This window comes from Octodon degus, unplaced genomic scaffold (genome assembly GCF_000260255.1).
Source record: "Octodon degus isolate 3935 unplaced genomic scaffold, OctDeg1.0 scaffold00036, whole genome shotgun sequence".
In the NCBI taxonomy this organism is placed as follows: Eukaryota; Metazoa; Chordata; class Mammalia; order Rodentia; family Octodontidae; genus Octodon; species Octodon degus.
In genome coordinates, this window is record NW_004524612.1 from 14,177,879 (window position 1) to 14,188,268 (window position 10,390).

Consider the following 10,390-nt stretch of genomic DNA (forward strand, 5'->3'; position numbering starts at 1 on the left):
AATATATAAAGAAAAAAATGAGGCCCCCAAAATTCAAAGACCCAATCCAAAAATGGGCATTTGAGATGAATATACACTTCTCAGATGAAGAAATACAAATGGCAAATAAATATATGAAAAAGTGTTCAATACCATTGGTCATCTAAGAAATGCAAACTAAAACAACACTGAGATCCCATTTTACCCCAGAAAGAATGTTATTATCAAAAAATCAACCAAAAAAGATTTTTAAAAAATAAATTAATTAATTTTTAAAAATTAACCAATAACAAATGCTGGTAGGGGTATGGGAGAAAAGGAACCCTTCTCCACTGCTGGTGGGAGTGTAGAGTGGTACATCTACTGTGGAAGTAAGTGTGGAGATTCCTCAAAAAACTAGGATTAGAGGTCCCATTTGACCCAGCTACTCCCCTTCTGAATATCTTCCCATAAGAATTAAAAACAACATATCACAGTGATATGTGTGCACCCATATTTATAGCAGCACTATTTGTAATAGCTAAATCTTGGAAACAACCCAAACACTCATCAACCAAGGAATGGATAAAAAGGAAGAGGTTATTTTTATACAATGGAGTATTACTCATCTATAAAGAAAGATAAAGGCTTTTGTAGGTAAATGGATGCAATTAGAGACCATACTCATAAGTGAAGTACATTAGGCTCACATACTGTATTGTCACCCTAATGTAAGAAACTGAAAGGGTAAATAAAATCCAAAAGGCATGACAGCTATTTTGAAAGGAAAGGAAAGGAACTACTCAAAATGAAAGACCAACTGGGATGGGGAAAAAGAGAAAGAAGAAAAGAATATATGTTATAGCTAAGATAGTTGTGCTAATAATTTCTATTAGTTCTTTCGAAGGAACAGTTAGTGTTTATATTGTTTGATCAGTCTTGCATGCCTATATTTGATCATCTGAGCAGCTACTTTGAAGATACCAATATGCAATGTAATAGCTATTGTTAATTTCTTATCATCTTGTTTTAAAAATTCTGTATCTTTTTATTATTTTTATTATCTGTAAAATTAAAACAACTATTAAAGAAAATGGAAAATTTGAAAATAATGCAAATGATGCCCTCAATATCTACCACTGCTTCCCTCCAAAATTAAGGAACTAGAAGAGGAAATCTGGGCTCTTCTGAAGCTACAAGCAATTTCGAAAAGATGAGTGACATTAACCGAGGGAAACGTGTTCAAAAAAGGAACCGGTGACACACAGCAGTGATTGCACCTCCCCAAACCTCACTCAGCACCAACAGACCCACAGGGAAACTGGAACAATAGGAGGAAAATGCTACACTCACTGGGTTCCGCGAGCAGAACGATTGCTTAAATTTTTAAAGTGAAGGCAAGGCATTCTCCCCACAGGCCAAGGCAAGGCCACTTCTTTACAGCAGCTCTACATGCAGAGAATCTCACCAGCTTTTGAGCAGTAAATGGACTAACCTCCACCTTAGCAGAACATGGTCAGAGTGCATGAACTGCTTCCCCGTTCCCACAGCTCTGTGTCTCTTCCTCTTGAGAGTCTTAGATCATCTCTTCTTCCTGCACAATTTTTGGTCCTAAACTGTAGCAGGCCATAGTCTAGGAAGCCTAAAGGAAAATGCCCATGACCTCCGAAGCCTAGGCTTCTAAGCTAGGTGAGTCTTTGCTGAGTAGGGTTAAGATCTAAAATGTTCCCCCTCTCTAAGTCTCATGTGTCGGAGGCAAGGCCCGGTTGGAAGAGGCAGGTCCTTGGGTGACCTTGAAGGGTGTATACTTGTCTTGGGCTCTGGCTGTCCGCTCCCTGGGATGTGAGCATCTGTCCCCTACCATGTCCTCCTGCCATGCTGTTTCTGCTTGGAGCCGACGACCTTGGACTGAGCTCACCAGGAACTGTGAACCAAATAAACCTCTCCTTGTTTACATTGTGGATATGGAGTATTTTGTCCTTGTGACAGGAAAGTGACTAATATGCCCTTACTTCAAACTATCTCTTCCTCCAAAAAGAGATAGGAGCCTAGGAGTTTTCCTAGGTTTTCCCTCTCGTCTATGGGGAATAGATCTTGAGAATCTGAATTCTAAGCCTGAATTTTACCTTGGCTTAGCCCATGGCCAAGATTTCCAAATTGGCTTTGAACCAGGTTTTTTTGTTTGTTTGTTTCCATTGCTCAATGTGAAAAATGAACATACCACCATCCAGCTGATGTGGTTAGGGAAGGACAAATATAAAAGTCTTGGCACCGTGAAGATAATAAACCAATGCTTATTATCTTCCACAATCCACTAATCCAATTTCCACTACTTTCATGCCGGACTGTGTTACTTAGCAAATACTTGTGGTTCGCAACTGGAAGGATGAAAACCTGGGAATGAAGGAAAGAAGGCACCAGCTCCCAGAAATTCACGTCTAAAGTTCTAAAAGCCCCGCTCAGAGGAAACTGTGTCCGCACACGCTGGTAACAAGTCTCAGCCCTCACCTCGCTCACGCAGGTGTGTGCCAGGCACCTGCTGACCAGTAAGCAGCTCTCCCTCTTCAAGCCCTTGCATCTAAATAGCACAGGCCTGTGCCACAGGGCCCGTGACACAGCTGGAGAACCAGAGTCAGGGACACAAGGTGTAGTTCTAGTTCTGGCCTGGCTAGACCCACTGGCAGCTTACCAGAAAGACTGAATTGTCATTGTCATCGCAGCCACACTCTACAGCGTCTTCCTGCTCCCCCAGATCCACCCAGACTCATTCTTCCAAATGCAATTTTTATGCCTCTTCACTACTCAGAACCATTGTTAGTGCTTCTCACCTGATTTTTAAAAGAAATCATTTTTTTAAATGTGGCATTCATATACAACGGAGTACTTCTCTGCCATAAAAAGGATAAATTTGAGTCACTTATTGGAAAATCGATGCACTTTTTCCCCATAATACTAGGTGAAATAAATCAGACACACAAGCTTACAAATCGTATGATTTTTCTTACATGAAAAACTTAAAGTAGAAATCAACCAAAGAGCAAAATGAAAGACAGACAGTAGGAGGCAGGGAGATAGATCTTTTGCAAATGGGAAGAGGGCCAAGAGACATTGGGAGAGGGGAGGGGAAGAGGCTGAGAAATAAGTTACCCTCCTCATTCTGGCCCCCTGCGTCACACCCTTCCCTCATCTGGCTGTACAGTTAACCTCACAGCTTCCCCTCACCCCAGCCCTCAACTCCTGACCCTTCGCTCCCGTGATGCAGAAGGTTCTGGAAGGCAGGCCCCACGCTCCTGTGAGCACTTTATAAGGCCTGGTGCAGGTGCCTCCCTAACACAAAGCGTCTTTTAAAATAACTTGGTCAACAATGACACAGGGGATTTTTCTTGGACATTAAATTAGAGAACTTGTTTGAAGATTCTTTTTCATTTTAAAATGTGCATGGGTGTTAGCTAGAGGTTTCTTCTAATAGCAAAAAATAAATAAATAAATACAAATTTTTTTCTTATGAGTCAAATGTGCCATTTTTATGGATTTGATGTCATCTCCAGGAGGAAAACTATGGAGCAAAAGATCTTTGTACTTCACTCTCTGAAGTTAGCACCAGTGGTAACGCTGCTGCCAACCATGTCCACCAGGGACAGGGGCCTTGACTCCCAAGGCCAGGGGTCAAAGGACATGAAGCACCCACTTGATGGCTAAAATGAACTCAGGAGAACTACTCCATAAAGCAGGTCATCATAAAGCATATAACACTTATGCAAATAATGTTCTAACTGGGAATTAAGAACCATGAACATGCGGAAAGTCAAGCCAGCTATAGAACAGTTCTCAAAGTATTTACAAGAAAAGTCTATGTAAGAACCATCATAAATACATCATACATATACTTTATATGCTAATGAAAAGAGAAGTTCCATTGTACACTCAAATAGATTTTATCTATACTACACCAAGTCATAACCATAAATATTCAAATTAATACTAATTTTTCTTTCTTTCTTGACGTTTGGACAAGTTTGGCAAAGACAATTAGGTCCAGTTTCTGAGAGTTAGTGGGGAAAATTCAAACAGAAGCTGCAAATGAAAGCATTCAGAATGATCTAGCTTGTCATTTCTTATTTATTTTTTATCAGTACACGTTTGTAGAAGCAATGTGTGCCTCCCTCACGGGGAGTTGGTGCACACACATAACACATCTTGATTCCTTTTTTCATCCCATTTCCCTCTCTTGCCCCTCTTCTTCCATCTCCTTCTTATTGGAGAAACATCTCCCTACTTCTGATTATCTTCTGTTTGCTCTGGATTTATATTTCGGCTTCTCATGGAAGAGAAACCATTAAATACTGAAGCTCGGGTGTGGAACATCAAGATCCAAGGTGCATCCATTTTCCCACAAATGACTCACATTTGTCCTTTACAGTCAATTCTGGTTACAAACCAAAGTGGATGAGAAATGAATCAAGTTTCCCCACAAAGTCAACATTGGACCTGACCATTGAATTTGATTTGGTTTTTGACCAGTCTTGTTACAACTAGAATTGTGAACTGAACTACCACTCTACCCCAATGTTTGTGAATACTACATTTTCTTTATCCATTTGTCTGTCAGTGGATATCTAGGCTGCTCTCAAGATTTAGCTATTATGAATTGTGCTGCTATAAACAATGGGTGTACATGTATCCCTGTAATAGTATGTCTTTAACTCTTTGGGAAAATACCTAGAATGGGAATGCTAGGTCGAATAGAATTTCTAGTCCTAGCTGTTTGAGGAATCTCCACACTGATTTCCTCAGTGTGTATTGTACTAATTTACATTCCCAGCAACAGTGTAGAAAGTTTCCTTCCCTCTGCCCCCAGGCTAGAAAGAATTTGTTATTATTTTATTTCTTTTGATGTCAATACAAGAATAAGGTAGAATCTCAGTAGTGTTTTAATTTGCACATGGACCTGGCACAAAAGCAGATATGAGGATCAATGGACCAGAATGGAGGAGGACACAGAAACAGCCCCAACCGCATTGAACAATTTAATGTTTTTTTTTTTTTTACAAAGGGAGCAAAAACATTAAGACAGGCTCTTTAAAAAATGGTGCTTGGCAGACTGACTGTGCACACGCAGAAGACTGAGTCAACACCCATGTCTTTCAGCACGTACTAAGTTAAAATCAAATGGACCAAAGATCTAAATATTAAAACAGATACACTTAATCTGCTGCAAGATAAAAATAGGTAAAACTCTTAAAGTTACAGGTGTAGGCAAGGACTTTTCTGAACAGAACCCTACTTTGTCTCTTCAAGTGGCCTGGGAACCTCGAAGGAGGCAGATGAGATGGAAAGTAGTGGGAAAGGTCTGGAAGCCAAGACAGCACCATGCATGCTTTGGAAGGAGAAAAGGAAATAAAAAGTAATCTAAACTTTTGCAAGAATGTGGTGGCAGGCAGGAGAGAGGAAAACCAATAAGAATAACAGCACGGACACTGGAGTGACTGTGCCCATGCTCTCTCTGCAACATTCAATTTTATGTGTCACCTTGGCTCAGTTCTGGCACCCAGTTGTTGAGCAAACACAAGTCTAGATGTTGCTGTGAACCTATTTCTTAGGTGTGAGTCTAGTTAATGAGTAAACTTTGAGTGAAAGAGAGGGTGGACCTCAGTCAGTCACTTAAAGACTTTGGGAGCAATGCCTGAGGGTTCCTTTATGGTGTCATGACTTAGATATAGAATGTCCTCCAAGAGGCTTGAATGTCCCAAAGGGTGGGGCTTTTGGAAGGTGCTTGAACCATGGGGTGCTACACTCATTGGTGGATGTGGTACTTCCATAGCTGAATGTGTTCAGAGGTGGACCTGGCTGCAAGAGGAGGTCCCTGGAAGTGCGTCTTCCTCACTGGCTTCTTCTTTCTCTCTCGTTTCCTGGCCAGCGTGATGTGAGCACTTCTCCGCCCACAGCCTTTTGCCATGCTCTTTCTTCCACAGAGCCAGCTGACTATGGGCTAAACCCTCTAGAACACGTGGGTCAAAATGACTCCTCCTTTAACTTATGGACGCTGGGTATTGCATCTCACTGACAAGGAAAGTGACTAAGACATCTGAGAAGGAAATCTTTAAAACTGCAGCACAGAAACCTTCCCTGAGTTTCCAGCCTGCTGCTCCATGAAATTCAGACTTAGGATAGCAGCATAAACTCTTACTGGAGTTTGCAACCTATCAGTGTCCCTACAAAGTAAACTTGTCAGCTCCCAAAATCACATGAGCCAGTTCCCAGAAGTAAATGTGGATTAGATAGATGATAGACAGATAGATAGATAGATAGACAGACAGACAGACAGACAGACAGACAGACAGACAGACAGACAGAATGTAAGATGGGATAGACTGGTAGAGAAATAGATAGAAAAGATGGATAGATATAGATTATAGGTATACAGGTAGATAATAGAAATATAGTAATGGACAATGGACACATAGTAGATTATATATAAATGAATAATAAGCTAATAAATAGATGGTAGATATGTGGATAATAGATAGACAATATATGGATGGATAATGAAGAAAAAAAGAGAAAGGGAGAGAAGAAAAGTAGGAGAGAAGGAAGGAAGGGGAAGGGAATAGAAGGAAAGTAAAGAAGGGAGGAAGGGAAGGAGGGAGGGAGGAAGAAAAGAAAGGAAAAAGGGAGGGAAGGAGGGAGGAGATAGAGGCCCATCTAGTCTACTGGCTCTGTTCCTCTGGGACCCTGACCAGCACACAGCTCTGGCACCAAGGGCCCTGGAAACACGCTGTGCATAAAGGTGCAGGGATAGCAGAGGAGCTCCAGTAGAGGCAGAAAAGTATGGCTGGCTCTAGTGCATCCGGCCCTGGGTCAGCTTTCTAAGGTGACAGAGCCTTTGAGTGACTTCAGCGGCCCCAAACATCTCACTCTTTGGAAGTGGAACCCTCTTCAGAGACACTGCCCCAGAGACTTGACAGCCCAGCAGACATTCAGGAGGAAGCTATGGTCGTGTGTGAGCCAGGCAGAAAAGCCCAGAAAGGAGGCCAGTTGACCTTCGATTCTGTCACCTTCTATTCACCCGTGGAGAGAGTCCCTCTGGCCTTCCTGACACTAAGTTAGCCTCCCCCATTTCCCCAGGGACTCTGTTGGGAGACAGAGCCAGGACTCCAGAGCAAGAGCCTGCAACACTCCATTCCCACTTTAGAAAGATGCAGCAACCTGTGATCTCTGAACTGAAGATGACTTTGACACCAGGGGACAAGATGGTGAGGTCCAAACCCACTGGCATGAGTGTCAGGCAGAACCTGAACTGGCTGCTCACTACCATCAGCCTATTTTCAGGTTACCTCATGCAGGGAAAATTGTCCCTGTTTGCTGTGACAACACAGTCTCCATGTAGCCCCCCAAATTGTGAAGAAGTAAATCCACATCTTTAGTGGGATGTGTAAATTAAACCCCCTGGGGACAAAGCTGGCTGAGAGATGGTGACGGACAGCGAGGCCCCTGAGGAAGAAGAGATTAGACTACAGCAGGTGAAGTGCCTCAGCAGGAGGAGGGCCTGAACATCTCATAATCCCTCCAAACAAGGAACCCCACAGGCCTTGAGAGAGGAGGGGGCGGCTCAGCAGGCTGTGGGAAAACAACATCAAGCCACTTGACGTTTATTACCTCCTCTGAGTCTCACAGGGATTCTCTGGAGCATCCTTAGACTGACTTGACTCTCTCTTTTCCACACAAAGAAACCAAGTCTCCCAGAGGCTGAGATTTGGCCGAGATCCCCCAGACTGTTCGAGGGGAGCTGGGAGCCAAGCACGGGCACACGGCACTCTCTGCCTGCCCGTTTCCACCACATCTGTGCCCAGTGACTCTGTGTACTCTGCTGGGACTGAGGTAGGTGCTGGTGGGAGTAATGACACAAAGACAGCCATACACAGGCAACTTTACTTTATGAAAGGATACTCCCAGGGAATAAGCAATTAATTGTTACTCTCCTATTAGCCTGATTTGAAGCTGTTTTGTTTTATTTCTATTTTTCTTCTTCTCTTCAAAATTATTTCTTTTTTTTAAGTGAACGGCAGGCTGGGGGATAGCTCAGCAGTCTAAACGCTTGCCTGGCAAGCGGAAGGTTTGATCCCCAGTACCAGTACCACATGCTGTGCTGGCCCTGGAACTCCAGGCTCACATGCCTGCCACTGACACTAGGTGTGGTGGCACGCGCCTATAATCCCAGAGACTGAGGATCACTATGAGTCCTAGCTGCGAAGCGAGACCCTGCACCAAATAAATAAATAAATAAATTTTAACAATTAAAAAGTGAACACCACAGTCCACCTAACTGGAGCTTTCGATTAGCAAGGTCCAGTCTGAAAAGCAAGATGTACGGAGGTCACAGGAGTCAGGGCAGGGAGAAGTGAAGGCTTCTGGGAGGAAATGCACAGGGGCACGGGTAAGACAGTGACGCCATTGTCACTGAGCACAGAGCCAGTCAGAAAGTGCTATTTTGGACCAGTCAGAAACTTGCTACTATACTTTCAGTCCTTCATTTGAAGCTGGTGCTGTTCACAGAACTAATCAGAAGATTCTCTTTTCAAGCCTTCATTTGCATGTGGGTGAAACCAATCAACAGACCCTATTTCTAATCCTTCATTTACATGTAACAAGAAGGAGTTTTCTGACAGGACGGTGTCTACATGTTGTGAGGCCTAGATTGCTTGATAAGAAGACAGGCCCAATGCCTTACTTATGGAGAGATAACCTGGGAGTTTTGGACAGAAAAGACCCCTATTTCTTAACCCCTAGACTGCTGTGAGCCTTTTCCCTGGCCCATTTCAGTGCAAAACATACTTCTCTTCTACCTTCAATAAATGTACACTTTTGTTGCCTCTTCTATGTATCTTGTCCAATTTGGGGTGGGTGTGTGTGTGTGTGTGTGACATCAAGAACCCAGAAAAAAAGCCCCACAAGACCCACCATCCAGTAACGGGGCAAAGCAAGCAAGGAGGTGGCTGCCTCCCAGGCTAACAGGACAGAGGAGCTAGAAGCAGCCCCCGGGACTGGAGAGAAGTCCCAGCTGAGGCCCTGCTGCATACGCAAAGCCACAGGCTCACAGGGACATCCTCCTCCAGGACCAGATGTCACAGCCGAATGCAGCTGTGCTGTGGTACCAGCCCAAGCTCAAAGGCCCAGCCTAGCACTGGCCGCTGGGGTGACCTGTCCTCCCTCATCCCCCACCAGCCCCAAGCAAGTCCACAGGCTCTGAGTCACCTGCCAGGAGCAAGGCCGCCATGCTGGGGGAGTTGGAGTGACTCCTCTGGCACCTCCATTCCTTTCTTTCTTAAGGAGTTTGGGCCCCCCCGGCCTGGACCCTCACTCACGCAAGGGGAAAGAGCTCACGGACGAGCCCACACGAGCACCTGAGACTCCAGGAAATGCCACGCCCTTGCACTGGAGGCAGCAGCAAACATCTGTGGTTGAATTTCAGAGTGGGTTTTAATTCTGAGAATATGGAAGGCACAACCTGTTGCACATCAGAGAGAGCTAACTGATTAAAATCCAATCAGAAACAGCAAGGATCCTGAACAATTTAAGGCGCCCCCTCCCCTACGATCCCTCCTGCCCCAGCAACTGAGCCAGCGGGTAAGGATGCCCACCAGACTGCTCACCCACTCTGCAGTCCTGCCAGGTGCACCAGCTCCCGCCTGGCCCCAAGCTCCTGGCTCAACGCGCCTGCAGGGGCCTCCCTCTCTAGCCTGCCCCCCCATCCCATGCCATCCTCAGGTGGCCTCTTCCTGAGTAGTTAGCTCTACCTATATTCCTGCCAGCCTCCTCAGCCACTAAAGACTGTCTGTCAGCTTTGGTCACCAAGTCACCTGGCTCCCCAGCCTCCTACAAGCCCTGGACCATAGTTTGCTGAGGAACTGCTGTGGGGAGACACCTGTCCATGTCTTGTCACACTTCAGCACATCTTGTGGGGGGCTGCTGAGAGTCCCAAGTCGCACACTGTCTTTCCAAGGCAGTGTGTGTGGCACAGAGGAGAGGAAAATGGGAGACATCTGCCACTGGCCACTCTCGGGCATGAATGCTGGGCCGGGGAAGGTCAGTAGTGATGTGTCCCCGAGCCAAGGACAGATAAGGCTAGCGTACTCCATTGAGCTCCAAAAGAGCAAGATAAACAGAGGCTAAGCAAACACTGCTAGAAGCATACACAGGAAACAGACTCTGTAAGAGCCAAGGACTAACACAAGGTTCCTAAGGATGGCTGCCTCTTGGTGGGATGAGGGTGGGAGTCCCAATTAATTGAAAACATTCAGTGCCCAGTACTGGAAGTTTAATAGGAAGAAGTCAGAGCATAATAACTGGGCCTTTGAATGTGTGCCACTTCATCTCTAAAAAGCAAAATCTGACCTCAGATTCTTGAAGGATAACATTGAAGGTGAGGAAAGGC